At 39.2% G+C, this 16883-nt stretch overlaps 1 pseudogene; it reads left to right on the top strand.

Moving 5' to 3' along the window:
• LOC102282052 (neurabin-2-like) overlaps window positions 1–16883 on the top strand; it is a 140109-nt pseudogene that overhangs the window by 74821 nt on the left and 48405 nt on the right.

The following is a 16883-nucleotide window of genomic DNA, read 5'->3' on the forward strand; positions in this document are numbered from 1 at the left end:
TAAACTTCCCTTTTGTTATGACAACACAACAATGACCTCATCTTTCTTATGGTTGAACCCAAGACAACTCCCCTCAATGAATTCCATTCCAATCACTTCTACTTCAGAATCAGCCTGATTGAACTTGGAAGGCTTTTGATGTCTTTATGTTTAGAAAACATGTAATATACTTTATTGAAATGTGGGAAACACTCAAGTAACAATTTTATAAGCCTATACTTTCTCTCCAGGTTGGCTAAATGTTGTTAATCTCCAATTCCTATTAATTCTTAATAATTTGAGTTTGAGAGGCATTTTCTGACTTTGTATCCAAAAGTACCCTTATGGGGGTGTGTGATTTCCTCTGGATAGTAGAGTCACATTATATACACATGTGGGAAAAAAGAAAATTGGAATGAATCCACCTACCATTCCACTCAGTAAGTCTACGTCTTAGTAAGGACTGGGAGACTTGAATCTGTCCTTCACTTAGGTGATGTCAGGTCCTGTGTGCTTCTCATAGTGTAAGTATGTCACCACCATTAGTGTGGTTTTTAGTGTTTAAACATACATAGCTTTCAGGCAACAGAACTTTAAACTCAACCCACCTACTTAATCTGGTATTCAACTGAAGAAACAGTGATCTGTTGCAATTCTGGTCCTATTGATAGACATTGTGTGGGTCTTTTGCATGTAACTTTCAAAGATTATTTTGACTATATGTGATTTTCCCTTAAAAATCTGATCCCCTTTAGAATTTGACCTCAGCATAAAATGCAATTTCACCGCACTAACTATAGTCTACTGGTTTGGAAAATGACTTTTGTCTCCCAGCTAACTGAGAGTGTGTTTTGGAAGGTACTAAAAAGGAAACATATTGTAGAGAGGACAGGAAAAGCCTTGGTCATGTACATCAATCTTCTGAGCACTTGACAAGTGATAGTGAAATTACCCAGTTGGTACTTGGAGATGAGGATTGGAGATGGATGTTGTATCCTTGTATCCCACTTTGCAACTCAAGATTTCATTCTGTCAGTAGAGCAAAATTGTATGGAAAAATCATGAATTTATTGTTTAGTTGCTAAGTCGTGTTCAACTCTGCGATCCCATGAACTGCAGCACACCAGGCTTCCTGTTCTTCACTATCTCCCTGAGTTTGCTCAAACTTATGTCCATTGAGTAGGTGATGCCATCCAACCATTTCATCCTCTGTTGCCCCCTTCTCCTCTTGCCCTCAATCTTTGCCAGCATCAGGGTCTTTTCTAGTGAGTCAGCTCTTCACATCAGGTGGCCAAAATATTGGAGTTTCAGCTTCAGCATTAGTCTTTCCAGTGCATATTTAGGGTTCATTTCCTTTAAGATTGACTGGTTGATCTCCTTGCTGTCCAAGGGACTCTCAAGACTTCTCCAGTACCACAGTTTGAAAGCATCGACTTTTTGTTCAGCCTTCTTTAAGGTCCAACTCTCACATCCATACATGACTACTGGAAAAACAACAGCTTTGACTATATGGACCTTTATTGGCAAAGTGAATCTGCTTTTTAATATGCTGTCTAGGTTTGTCATAGCTTTTCTTCCAAAGAGCAAGTGTCTTTTAATTTCTTTTAATCATGAATGGGGTAGTGCATTTTCAGATCAGGACCCAAGAAAAAGACAAGGGCAAAAAATGTGCAGGATGAGGGCTGAGGAGTAAGATGAAGTTCTGTTCAAACGAAGGCACTGATAAGGAAGGAATAAGATCCTGAAAATAGGAGTGGGGGCCTATGGGAAGATTCCAGTGAAGCTGGGCATGTCAGATCCCTAAATTCTACTGAGTCTTCTCACCAGCCTTTCCACCTCTTCCTGTGATGGTTAACTCTGGTTTGCCCAAAAAATCTGTAAGGACCTCCCTTAAGGTAGTATCCTTGCAAAGCACTGCTAACTCTCCTCAGCACCTACCTCACAACCCCTCTTTGCTTTTAGATATATACCTAGACTCAAGTCCCAGAAGACCTTGAAGAGTGACCCACTAAAAGGTGTGCTACACACCAAATCAGGTGCATGATTTTTCTAATTTATATAGATATAAAACTAGAGTATATGTGTGGGGATAGATATTAAGAGGGTGGGATAATGATGGAAGGAATATAAAATTGAGTCAGGCCAAGTGTATTGATATATACCCAGTAAAATGAAATTATGAATTCAATGTTTTACCTCAAGGTGTTAGAAATGGCTCTAATAATTCAATTGTTTGGCTGAAAATGGGCCAAAAATTACCTATTTAAATAAAGTTGAAACACCAGAACTTCCTTGGTAAAGGAAGGGATCCAGAAGCTTAGGGAGACCAGAATGTTATAGTGAATTTATCATTTAAGGTTCACTCATCCACCCTAGAGGTCACACGTTTCACCATGACTGTGAGAAATAAATTTGTGAGGGAAATTCTAGCATCACTGAAGTACTCTGTGGTCACTCTACTCTGTAGGTCAGAAGTTACAGTGGAAACTGCTGTCACTGAACTAGAATCTTTAAATATAATGAGGATAATTAGATCCTAGGGTTGCAGGTGCCAAAAGGAATTTAATTACCAAAGACAAGATGGGCTTGGTTGCCATGACTGACTGGAGTCAAAGCAGTAAACAGAATAGTCTAACTTACAGAGACCATTGGCATTGCCTAGTCAATCATTGTGTCCCTAGAAAAGAAGTAGATGGGCAATCTACTAAATTCTTAATTGATCTGTATAAGTGCAAGAGTTCTAGTTTGAGTGAACATCTAATTTGAATCACAAAAAGAGAGATTAATTGTCTTTCAATCAATTTCCAGACTTGAGTCAGATGATAGAATCAGAATTCTTTGAATGAAGAGGAGGCATGTTCCTTTAAGGAAAGACCCTTCTATACTGCCAAACGCGTACACTTACACTGTAAATCTTTCTCCCAGCTTTCCTCAAAGGAACCTATGGCCATTTACCAGGGGATTATGCATTGGGCTGCAATGGGCGCGCTAAAGCGCAGGCAGCTGTGACGGGCACGCTAAGCGCGGCCGAGAGGAACCACCCCACGTCCGAGGTCAGGGGCAGAAGCCAGGAGGACCCCATGCCCGAAGGGCGGCGGCCAAGAGGAGTTACCTCACATCCGAGGTCAGGGCAGCGGCCGAGAGTACCAGACTGCGACGGTGCAGGAACTGCTGAGAGGGTCAGGGGCGGCAGGAGGGAGGAGCTACGCCATGCCCAAGGCCAGGGGCGGTGGCCGGGAGGACCAACCCCACATCCAAGGAGCCATGGCTGTGCGGGCACAGGAGGGCCTGGAGAAGCTATCCCACGTTGAAGGTCAGGAAGGGCGGTGGAGAGGACATACCCCTCCTCCAAGGTAAGGTGCAATGGCTGCGCTTTGCTGGAGCAGCCCTGAAGAGATACCTCACGCCCAAGGTAAGAGAAACCCAAGTAAGACGTAGGTGTTGCAAGAGGGCATCAGAGGGCAAACACACTGAAACCATACTCACAGAAAACTAGTCAATCTAATCACACTAGGACCACAGCCTTGTCAAACTCAATGATACTAAGCCATACCCGTGGGGCAACGCAAGACGGGTGGGTCATGGTGGAGAGATCTGATGCAATGTGGTCCACTGGAGAAGGGAATGGCAAACCACTTCAGTATTCTTGCCTTGAGAACCCCATGCACAGTGTGAAAAGGCAAAATGATAGGATACTGAAAGGGGAACTCCCCAGGTCAGTAGGTGCCCAATATGCTACTGGAGATCAGTGGAGAAATAACTCCAGAAAGAATGAAGGGATGGAGCCAAAGCAAAAACAATACCCAGCTATGGATGTGACTGGTGATAGAAGCAAAATCCAATGCTGTAAAGAGCAATATTGCATAGGAACCTGGAATGTTAGGTCCATGAATCAAGGCAAATTGGAAGTGGTCAAACAAGAGATGGCAAAAGTGAATGTCGACATTCTAGGAATCAGCTAACTGAAATGGACTGGAATGGGTGAATTTAACTCAGATGACCATTATATCTACTACTGCGGGCAGGAATCCCTCAGAAGAAATGGAGTAGCCATCATGGTCAACAAAAGAGTCCGAAATGCAGTGTTTGGATGCAATCTCAAAAATGACAGAATGATCTCTGTTCGTTTCCAAGGCAAACCATTCAATATCACAGTAATCCAAGTCTATGCCCCAACCAGTAACGCTGAAGAAGCTGAAGTTGAACGGTTCTATGAAGACCTACAAGACCTTTTAGAACTAACACGCAAAAAAGATGTCCTTTTCATGATAGGGGACTGGAATGCAAAAGTAGGAAGTCAAGAAACACCTGGAGTAACAGGCAAATTTGGCCTTGGAATATGGAGTGAAGCAGGGCAAAGACTAATAGAGTTTTGCCAAGAAAATGCACTGGTCATAACAAACACCCTCTTCCAACAACATAAGAGAAGACGCTATACATGGACATCACCAGATGGTCGACACCGAAATCAAATTGATTATATTCTTTGCAGCCAAAGATGGAGAAGCTCTATACAGTCAGCAAAAACAATACCAGGATCTGACTGTGGCTCAGACCATGAACCCCTTATTGCCAAATTCAGACTTAAATTGAAGAAAGTAGGGAAAACCACTAGACCATTCAGGTATGACCTAAATCAAATCCCTTATGATTATACAGTGGAAGTGGGAAATAGATTTAAGGGCCTAGATCTGATAGATAGAGTGCCTGATGAACTATGGAATGAGGTTCGTGACATTGTACAGGAGACAGGGATCAAGACCATCCCCATGGAAAAGAAATGCAAAAAAGCAAAATGGCTGTCTGGGGAGGCCTTACAAATAGCTGTGAAAAGAAGAGAAGCAAAAAGCAAAGGAGAAAAGGAAAGATATATGCACCTGAATGCAGAGTTCCAAAGAAGAACAAGAAGAGATAAGAAAGCCTTCTTCAGCGATCAATGCAAAGAAATAGAGGAAAACAACAGAATGGGAAAGACTAGGGATCTCTTCAAGAAAATCAGAGATACCAAAGGAACATTTCATGCAAAGATGGGCTCGATAAAGGACAGAAATGGTATGGACCTAACAGAAGCAGAAGATATTAAGAAGAGATGGCAAGAATACACAGAAGAACTGTACAAAAAAGATCTTCACGACCCAGATAATCACGATGGTGTGATCACTGACCTAGAGCCAGACATCCTGGAATGTGAAGTCAAGTGGGCCTTAAAAAGCATCACTAAGAACAAAGCTAGTGGAGGTGATGGAATTCCAGTTGAGCTATTTCAAATCCTGAAAGATGATGCTGTGAAAGTGCTGCACTCAATATGCCAGCAAATTTGGAAAACTCAGCAGTGGTCACAGGACTGGAAAAGGTCCGTTTTCATTCCAATCCCAAAGAAAGGCAATGCCAAAGAATGCTCAAACTACCACACAATTGCATTCATCTCACATACTAGTAAAGTAATGCTTAAAATTCTCAATCCAGGCTTCAGCAATATGTGAACCGTGAACTTCCTGATGTTCAAGCTGGTTTTAGAAAAGGCAGAGGAACCAGAGATCAAATAGCCAACATCCGCTGGATCATGGAAAAAGCAAGAGAGTTCCAGAAAAACATCTATTTCTGCTTTATTGACTATGCCAAAGCCTTTGACTGTGTGGATCACAAGAAACTGTGGAAAATTCTGAAAGAGATGGGAATACCAGGCCACCTGATCTGCCTCTTGAGAAATTTGTATGCAGGTCAGGAAGCAACAGTTAGAACTGGACATGGAACAACAGACTGGTTCCAAATAGGAAAAGGAGTTCGTCAAGGCTGTATATTGTCACCCTGTTTATTTAACTTATATGCAGAGTACATCATGAGAAACGCTGGAGTGGAAGAAGCACAAGCTGGAATCAAGATTGCCAGGAGAAATATCAATAACCTCAGATATGCAGATGACACCACCCTTATGGCAGAAAGCGAAGAGGAACTCAAAAGCCTCTTGATGAAAGTGAAAGTGGAGAGTGAAAAAGTTGGCTTAAAACTCAACATTCAGAAAACAAAGATCATGGCATCCAGTCACATCACTTCAGGGGAAACAGATGGGGAAACAGTAGAAACAGTCTCAGACTTTATTTTTCTGGGCTCCAAAATCACTACAGATGGTGACTGCAGCCATGAAATTAAAAGACGCTTACTCCTTGGAAGGAAAGTTATGACCAACCTAGATAGCATATTCAAAAGCAGAGACATCACTTTGCCAACAAAGGTTCGTCTAGTCAAGGCTATGGTTTTTCCTGTGGTCATGTATGGATGTGAGAGTTGGACTGTGAAGAAGGCTGAGCGCCAAAGAATTGATGCTTTTGAACTGTGGTGTTGGAGAAGACTCTTGAGAGTCCCTTGGACTGCAAGGAGATCCAACCAGTCCATTCCGAAGGAGATCAGCCCTGGGATTTCTTTGGAAGGAATGATGCTAAAGCTGAAACTCCAATACTTTGGCCACCTGATGCGAAGAGCTGACTCATTTGAAAAGACCCTGATGCTGGGAAAGACTTAAGGTGGGAGGAGAAGAGGATGACAGAGGATGAGATGGTTTGATGGCATCAGTGACTCAGTGGACATGAGTTTAGGTAAACCCGGGGAGTTGGTGATGGACAGGGAGGCCTGGTATGCTGCAGTCCATGGGGTCGCAAAGAGTCAGACACGACTGAACAACTGAACTGAACTGAAGTGAGCAGCCATAAGAAATCAACAGTAACACAGTAACAATGAGGGACTTTAACATCCTGGTCTTCCCTTGTGGCTCAGCTAGTAAAGAATCTGCCTGCAATGCGGGTGACCTAGGTTCAATCCCTAGTTTGGGAAGATCCCGTCAAGAAGGGAAAGGCTACCTACTGCAGTAATCTGGCCTGGAGAATTCCATGGACTGTATAGTCTATGGGGTCACAAAGAGTTGGACATGACTATATGATTTTCACTTCATTTAACATCCTGCTTTCACCAATGGACAGATCATCCAGACAGAAAACCAATAAGGAAACACAGACCTTAAATGACACGTTAAATCAGATGACTTAATTGATATTTGTAGAACATTTCATCTGAAAACAGCAGAATATATATTCTACTCAAGTGCACATTCTTCAGGATAGATCACATGCTGGTCCACAAATCAAATCTCGGTAAATTTAAGAAAATGGAAATCATATCAAGCATCTTTTCTGACCACAACACTATGAGATTAGAAATCAACTAAAAGAAAAAAATTGTAAAACACACACAGACACACACACACATAAACATGTGGAGGCTAAACAATATGTTACTAAACAACCAGTGAATCACTAAAGAAATCAAAGAGGAAATCACAATACCTAGAGACAAATGAAAACAAAAAAATTACAATCCAAAATGTACAGGATGAAGCAATAGCAGTTCAAAGAGGGAAATTTATAGATAAAACCATACCTTAGGAAACAAGAAAAATCTCAAACAAACTAACTTCACACCTAAGGAAACTAAAGAAAGAAGAACAAACAAAACCCAACGTTCATAGAAGGAAAGGAATTATAAAGAGCAGAGAAGAAATAAATGAAATAGAGATGAAGAAACTAATATAAAAGATCAATAAAACTAAAAAGCTTGTTCTTTGAAAAGAAAATTGATAAACCTTTAGCCACACTCATCAAGAAAAAGGAGAGGGTTCAAATCTACTAAATTAGAAACAGAGAATTCCCTGGCAGTCAAGTGGTTAGGACTCTCACTGCCAGGGGTGTGGGTTCAGTCCCTGGTGGGGGAAATAAGACCGTGCAAGCCATGCACTGAGAATACGTGTACACCCGTGGCGGATTCATGTTGATGTGTGGCAAAACCAATACAATATTGTAAAGTAATTAGCCTCCAATTAAAATAAATACATTTAATTAAAAATATAAATAAAATAAGAAATGAAAAAGAAGAAGTTACCATTGAAACCACAGAAATACAAGTCATCATAAGAGATTACTACAAGCAACTATATGCCAATAAAATGGACAACCTAGCAGAAATGGACAAATTCTTAGAAAGGTAGAATCTTCCAAGAATGAACAAGAAGAAATGAAACTATGAAAAGATCAATCACAAGTACTGAAATTGAAAGTGTGATGTAAAAATACCAAACAAACAAAAGACTTCACGTGTAATTTCTATCATACCTTTAATAAGAGTTAACATCTATCCTTCTGTAACTGTTCCCAAAAATTGCAGAGGAAGGAACACTCCCAAATACATTCCATGAGACCATCATAACCCTGATATCAAAACCAGACAAAGATACCCCTGAGAAGAACAAACATAGACACAAAAATCCTCAACAAAACACCAGCAAGCAAAATCCAATAATACATTAAATGGATCATGCACCATGAATAAGTGGGATTTACCCCAGTGATGCAAGAATTTTTCAGTATCCACAAATCAATCCTGGGCTTCCCTTGTTGTGCCAGTGGTAAAGAGCCCACGTGCCAATGCAGTAGACTCAAGAGATGAGGGTTCGATCCCTGGGTTGGGAAGATTCCCTGGAGAAGGGAATGGCTACCCACTCCAGTATCCTTGCCTGGAGAACCCCATGGACAGAGGAGCCTGGCAAGCTACAGTCCATAGGGTTGCAAAGTGTCAGACATAACTGAAGCGACTTAATACAAATCAATCAGTGTAATACACCACATTAATAAATTGAAGAATAAAGACTATATGGCCATCTCAATAGATGGAGAAAAAAATTTTCGATAAAATTCAGCACCGATTCATGATTAAAAAAAAAAAAAAAAACCTCCAGAAAGCAGGCATAGAGGAAACATACCTCAAAATAATAAAAGGCCATATACAACAAAGCTACAGCTAGCATCATACTCAATAGTGAAAAGATGAAGGCATTTTTTCTAAGATCAGAAACAAGACAAAGATGTCCACTCTCACCACTTTTATTCAACATAGCTTTGGAAGTCTTAGCCATGGCAATCAGAGAAGAAAAAGAAATAAAGGGAATCCAAATTGGAAAAGAATAAGTAAAATTATCACTCTTTGCAGATGGCATGATACTATACATAGAAAATTCTAAAGATGTTACTGGAAAACTACTAGAGCTCATCAATGAATCTAGTAAAGTTACAGGATACAAAATTAATTCACAGAAATCTTTTGCATTTCTATATACTAACAACAAAAGATCAGAAAGAGAAATTAAGGAAACAATCTCATTTACCATCACATCAAAAAGAATAAAATACCTAGGAATAAACCTACCTCAGGAGGGAAGAGACCTGTATTTCAAAACTATAAGATACTGATGAAAGATATCAAAGGTGGCACAAAAAGATGGAGAGATATTCCATGTTCTTGGGTTGAAAGAATCAATATTGATAAAATGACTATACCATAAAAGGCCATCTGCAGATGTAATGCAATCTCCATTAAATTATCAATGGCATTTTTCACAGAACTAAAAAATTTAATTTACATGTAAACACAAAAGACCCTGAAAAGCCAAAGAAAATCTGGGCTGGAGCAATTAGACTCCCTGATTTCAGGCTATAGTACAAAGTGACAATCTTCAAAATAGTCTGGTACTGACATAAAAACAAAAATACAGATCAGCAAAACATGATAGAAAGCCCTCACATTTATCAATCAATCTATGACAAAAGAGGCAAAAATATACAACGGAGAAAAGACAGTCTCTTCAATGAATTGTGCTAGAGAAACTGGACAGCAGCATATACAAGAATGAAATTAGAACATTCTATAACACCATACACAAAAATTAACTCAAAATGGATTAAAGACCTAAATGTGAGACCAGCTACCATAAAACCCTTAGAAGAAAACATAGGCAGAACACTTTTTGACATAAATCACAGCAGTATCTTTTTGGATCCGCATCCTAGAGTAATAAAAATAAAAACAAAAGTAAACAAATGGGACCCAATTAAACTTAAAAGTTTTGGCACAGCAAAGGCAACCATAAACAAAGCCAAAAGTCAACCCAGAGAATGGGAGAAAATATTTGCAAGTGAAGGGAGAGACAAGGGATTAATCTCCAAAATATAAAAACAGCTCATGTGGCTCAATATCAAAAAACAAACAATTCAATCAAGAACTGGGCAGAAGATGTAAACAGACATATTTCCAAAGAAGACATACAGAATATACTGTGGGGGAGTGGGAAGTAAAAATTAATGAGTATAAGATAGGTTACAAGGGTGTACTGTACAATATAGGAAATACAGCCCATATAGTACGATAACTAAATGGAGTGTAATCTTTAAACATTGTACAAAAATTTTAAAAATAAATTTTAAGTTATTGTTCAACATTCTTAGCATTACAATGTAATGTCAGATTTTATATTTATTTAAATAAAATAAATGAGATATATCTAAAAATATTCCAAAAAGACATACAGGTTGTCAAAAAGCACATAAATAGATGTTCAACCTTTCTAATTATTATAGAAATGCAAATCAAAACTACAATGAGTCAGAATAGCCATCATCAAACAGTCTACTGCTTAAGCTGGTTTCAAACTCAACATTCAAAAAATGAAGATCATGGCATCGGGTCCCATCACTCCATGGCAAATAGATGAGGAAATAATGGAAACAGTGACAGACTTTATTTTCTTGGGCTCCAAAGTCACTGCAGATGGTGACTGCAGCCATGAAATTAAAAGATGCTTGCACCTTGGAAGAAAAGTTATGACCAACCTAGGCAGCATATTAAAAAGGAGAGATGTTACTTTGCTGACAAAGGCCCATCTAGTAAAAGCTATGGTTTTTCCAATAGTCATGTATGGATGTGAGAATTGGACTATAAAGAAAGCTGAGCACCAAAGAATTGAAGCTTTTGAACTGTGGTATTGGAGAAGACTCTTGAGAGTCCCTTGGACTGCAGGGAGATCCAACCAGTCTATCCTAAAGGAAATTAGTCCTGAATACTCATTCGAAGGACTGATGCTGAAGCTGAAGCTAAAATACTTCGGTTATGTTTCAATGCCATTCTCCCAAATCATCCCACCCTCTCCCTCTCCCACAGAGTCCTGTGGTGGATTCATGTTGATATATGGCAAAACCAATACAATATTGTAAAGTTAAAAAATTAAATTAAATTAAAATAGCTGAGTAATACTCCATTGTGTATATGTACCACAGCTTTCTTATCCATTCATCTGCTGATGGACATCTAGGTTGCTTCCATGTCCTGGCTATTATAAACAGTGCTGCAATGAACATTGGGGCACACGTGTCTCTTTCCCTTCTGGTTTCTTCAGTGTGTATGCCCAGCAGTGGGATTGCTGGATCATAAGGCAGTTCTATTTCCAGTTGTTTAAGGAATCTCCACACTTTTCTCCATAGTGGCTGTACTAGTTTGCATCCCCACCAACAGTGTAAGAGAGTTCCCTTTTCTCCACACCCTCTCCAACATTTATTGCTTGTAGACTTTTGGATCGCAGCCATTCTGACTGGCGTGAAATGGTACCTCATAGTGGTTTTGATTTGCATTTCTCTGATAATGAGTGATGTTGAGCATTTGAATCAGTTCTAATGAGATGGATGAAACTGGAACCTATTATACAGAGTGAAGTAAGCCAGAAAGAAAAACACCAATACAGTATACTAACACATGTATATGGAATTTAGAAAGATGGTAACAATAACCCTGTGTACAAGACAGCAAAAGAGACACCGATGTATAGATCAGTCTTATGGACTCTGTGGGAGAGGGAGAGGGTGGGGAGATTTGGAAGAATAACATTGAAACATGTATAATATCATGAATGAAACGAGTCGCCAGTCCAGGTTCGATGCATGGTACTGGATGCTTGGGGCTGGTGCACTGGGACGACCCAGAGGGAGGGTAGGGGAGGGAGGAGGGAGGAGGGTTCAGGATGGGGAACGCGGATATACCTGTGGTGGATTCATTTCGATATTTGGCAAAACTAATACAACATTGTAAAGTTTAAAAATAAAATAAAATTTAAAAAAAAAAAAAATAAATTAAAATAAAATAAATTAAAAAAAGAAAAAAATAATAAAATAAAATACTTCGGCCACCTGGTGCAAAGAACTGACTCATTGGAAAAGACCCTGATCCTGGGAATACCTGAAGGCAGGAGGAGAAGGGGGAAAAAGGATGAGATGGTTGGATGGCATCACCAACTCAATGGACATGAGTTTGAGCAAGCTGCATGAATTGGTGACGGACAGGGAAGCCTGGCATGCTGCAGTCCATGGGATCACAAAGAGTCAGACACGACTGAGTGACTGAACTGAACTGAAACAGTCTACAAACAATAAATGCTGGAGAGGATGTGGAGAAAAGGGAACCCTCCTACATTGTTGACAGGAATGTAAATTGGTGCAGCCATTGTGGAGAACAGTATGGAAGTTCCTTTAAAACTGAAAATAGAGCTATCATATGATCCAGCAATTTTATTCCTGGGCAGATATCCAGAGAAATCCATACTTCAAAAAGATACATGCACCCCAATGCCCACTGCAGCATTATTTACAATTGCCAAGACATTGGAAGCAATCTAAATGTCCATCAACAGAAGAATGGATAAATATGATACAGTTCATATAAACAGTGGAATATTACTCAGCCATAAAAACAAATGAAATAAATGCTATTTGCAGCAGCATGGATGGACCTGAGAGAAATAAGTCAGAGGAAGACAAATATCATATGATATCACTTACATGTGGAACCTTCAAAAATTATATAAATGAACTCATTTATATACTCATTTACAAAATAGAAACAGACCCACAGACTTAGAAAACAAACTTATAGTTACCAAAGGGAAAAGTGAGTGGGAAGAGTAAATTAAGAGTTTGGATTTAACATTATACACTACTGTATATAAAATAGATAATCAACTAAGGATCTACTGTATAGTGTAGGGAATTCTACTCAAAATTCTATAATAATCTATATGGGAAAAGAATTTCTAAAAGAATGGATATACGCATACATATAAGTGAATCACTTTACTGCACACCTGAACCAAACACAACATTGTAAAACAACTATACTCCAATATAAAATAAAAACTAAATTAAAAAAAAAGAAAACCACAACACTCTAAACAAAATGAAATAAAAATTGGATGTTTAAAATTTGTGTTTGGTATGGCGGGCTTTTGAGCTTATGGTCCAAGACTGCTGTGAAGAAGTAAACATAGGGGCCATCTTTAGTTTATTTATGTAACAGTTGTGACAATCCTGTTTCTGTTATAAACTTTATTTCCTGGTTGATATCAATGGCACACCTCTTCAGGAGGATTCTTCCAGCATTCGGTCACATGCACTAGTGTAATGATTCCAGAGAAACAGCAAACCTTTTAAGCTTTGGATTTGATCATTAGTTTTTTTCCCATTATATCAGATAAGGAACTCTAAGTTTATAAATCTTCCCCAAAAAATAAGTCAAAGGAAGAAAGAAATACCATACCTGCCAGAGGAAGTTGACCTTATTTTTAATAAAACCCAAGGAGAAGATCTGGGCCATTGTAAGCTGACTTCTTGAAATTATTTAGTCAAAGAATTCTTTAGAGTGTAGTTCATTTGTTCCTCTTGTCCAGAAGACTGAGTATGATAAAGGGAAAGTGAAAGTCACTCAGTCGTGTCTGACTCTTTGCAACCCCATGGACTATACAGTCCACAGAATTCTCCAGGCCAGAATACTGTAGTGGGTAGCCTTTCCCTTCTCCAAGGGATCTTCCCAACCCAGGGATCGAACCTAGGTCTCTTGCATTGCAGGCAGATTCTTTACCAGCTGAGCCACTAAAGAGTATAGTAAATTACTGGCTAAGATTTTACAGAGCTCCTAAATTATTATAGAAATGAAATGACTTTCTCTTTCAGATTCCAGATATTCAGGAATTCCAATGGTTCAGTTCAGTTCAGTCACTCAGTCGTGTCTGACTCTTTGTGACCCCATGAATCACAGCACACCAGGTCTCCCTGTCCATCACCAACTCCCAGAGTTCACTCAGACTCACATCCATTAAGTCAGTGATGCCATCCAGCCATCTCATCCTCCGTTGTCCCCTTCTCCTCCTGCCCCCAATCCCTCCCAGCATCAGAGTCTTTTCCAATGAGTCAACTTTTCGCATGAGGTGGCCAAAGTACTGGAATTTCAGCTTTAGCATCATTCCTTCCAAAGATATCCCAGGGCTGATCTCCTTCAGAATGGACTGCTTGGATCTCCTTGCAGTCCAAGGGACTCTCAAGAGTCTTCTCCAACACCACAGTTCAAAAGCATCAATTCTTCGGCACTCAGCTTTCTTCGCAGTCCAACTCTCACATCCATACATGACCACAGGAAAAACCATAGCCTTGACTAGACAGACCTTTGTTGGCAAAGTAATGTCTCTGCTTTTCAATATGCTGTCTAGGTTGGTCATAACTTTTCTTCCTTTTAATTTCATGGCTGCAGTCACCATCTGCAGTGATTTTGGAGCCCAGAAAAATAAAGTCTGACACTGTTTCCACTGTTTCCCCATCTATTTCCCATGAAGTGATGGGACCAGATGCCATGATCTTTGTTTTCTGAATGTTGAGCTTTAAGCCAAGTTTTTCACTCTCCACTTTCACTTTCATCAAGAGGCTTTTTAGTTCCTCTTCACTTTCTGCCATAAGGGTGGTGTCATCTGCATATCTGAGGTTATTGCTATTTCTCCCGCAATCTTGATTCCAGCTTGTGCTTCTTCCACTCCAGCGTTTCTCATGATGTACTCTGCATGTAAGTTAAATAAGCAGGGTGACAATATACAGCCTTGATGTACTCCTTTTCCTATTTGGAACCAGTCTGTTGTTCCATGTCCAGTTCTAACTGTTGCTTCCTGACTTGCATATAGTTTTCTCAAGAGGCAGGTCAGGTGGTCTGGTATTCTCATCTCTTTCAGAATTATCCACAGTTTATTGTGTTCCACACAGTCCAATGGTTAGAATGATATAATTCAATAAGTTCTTGAAACACTAAACATCTGCTTTAGCTGCTAGGAACACTTCTGGCAATACAGGCATCATACCAAACATTACTGATAAATCTCTCTTATGCTATTGACTGAATGTTTTCTCACAAAATTTCTATGTTGAAACTTAATTACCAATGTGATTGTATTTGGAAGTAGGGTCTTTGGGAGGTAGTTATGTCATGAAGGTGAAAACAACATGAATGAAATTAGTGCCCTTATTAAAGAGACTCCATAGAGCTCTCTCACCTCATGCCAGATGAGGACTCAGCAAGAAGAAAGCTGTTTATGAAGCAAGAAGTGGACCATCACCTGACATAGAATCTCCCAGCACCTTGATCTTGGAGTTCCTAGCCTTCTGACCGATGAGAAATAACTTTCTGTTGTTCATAAGCCACCCAGTCTGCAGAGTATTCTGTTATAGCAGCGCAAATGGATTAGGACATTCTATATAAAGTCCATTTGCCACCAGATCCCAGGTAACTATGTATTCAGTAGATTTCTTTGCCTTACCTTAGGTGTTTTCTGTAAATAATTTTCCTGACAAGTGGCACACCTTTGTATTATTTCTTGAATTATATGATCCTTCTTCCAAATGTGGTAGGATTCCAAGGTTTTCAGTATATTCCTTTTGTTCATGGCATGGAAAATCCATCCAAGCATATAACAAATGAGATACAAAAACACTGCTATAACATGAGTCCCATATTCATATGATATTCTTCATAGCTCCCCTTGGTTTCCAATGTTCTAAATCTTACAGAGTTGTGTATTTCTGAAATTGTGAATAAGAGTTCCTGGATAGAAGTAATGAGGCTTCAATCTGCCCAGTTAAAACCTAAGTAACACTTTCTGAGTCTTGGTGTGTAAATTAATTTCCTTTAGATATGTCATCTTGTTGTCCAACATGAGTTCTACAATAAATTTCAGAAATCTGTTGGAGAAGCTGGGGTAACCCTAATAAATCAGCAACTATGTTTCTAGTGTGATACTTCAGTCACCACAGCTGTGAGAAAGTTCCCTCTATTCCTCCACATTTGTTCCATAGCATGACAGACACCAAATGCATATTTACTTTCAGTATAGATATTCACTTTAAGATTGATGGCTGCTTTACAAGTTTGTATAACAGCTAAGAGTTCTACTTCTTGTGCTGACTTTAGAGGATAAGCCTCTAAAACCTCTTGAGGATTGATTACTGTATATGATGCTTTTCTATTTCTCTGTGAGTCTCTCACGCAAACTTCATCAGTGAACAATAATCAATAAAGATTAGGAAAAGGAATATTAGCTAAATCAAGTAGTTTGAGTATCTTTTCTAACTGTGAGGGAATCATGTTCATCTATTTGGTCAGGATTTTCAACAGAGTAGCTAGTTTCAAAAGGTTACACCTTCCTAGAATAACATTAGGATTAGACAGTAAGACTTGCTCATACCTAGTCCAGTGGCACAGTAACAATGTTGTATCTCTTTTTTAGTTTTTTTTTCAATTATTTAATTTATTTTAATTGGAAGCCATCCATCAACATAAATTAGCCACTGTTATACATGTGCCCCGCCCCGTCCTGAACCCCCCTCCCACATCCCTCCTGACCGTGTTATATCTTATGAATTTATAAAATGGCAGTAACAGCATGAGGTGCATATAAGTAAATTAAATATTCCAGAGTCAAAGCCTGAGCCTTTTCAATTAGAATACCAATGGCTGCTAAGGTTTACAAACATCCTGGCATTTCCAGAACAAAAGAATCCAACAACATATAAAAGTAAGCAATTAGCCTATGATCGGAGCTTAACTTTTAAGAAAGTGCACCACTAGTAGCTCCCTTGTTTTCATTACAAAAAAGGAGGAATATTTTGTCAGTTAGAAACTCTAAATACCACTAGGTTACTCTAAGGGTTTAAAAGCCTTCTCTAGCT

This window comes from Bos mutus, chromosome X (assembly GCF_027580195.1).
Source record: "Bos mutus isolate GX-2022 chromosome X, NWIPB_WYAK_1.1, whole genome shotgun sequence".
NCBI lineage: Eukaryota > Metazoa > Chordata > Mammalia > Artiodactyla > Bovidae > Bos > Bos mutus.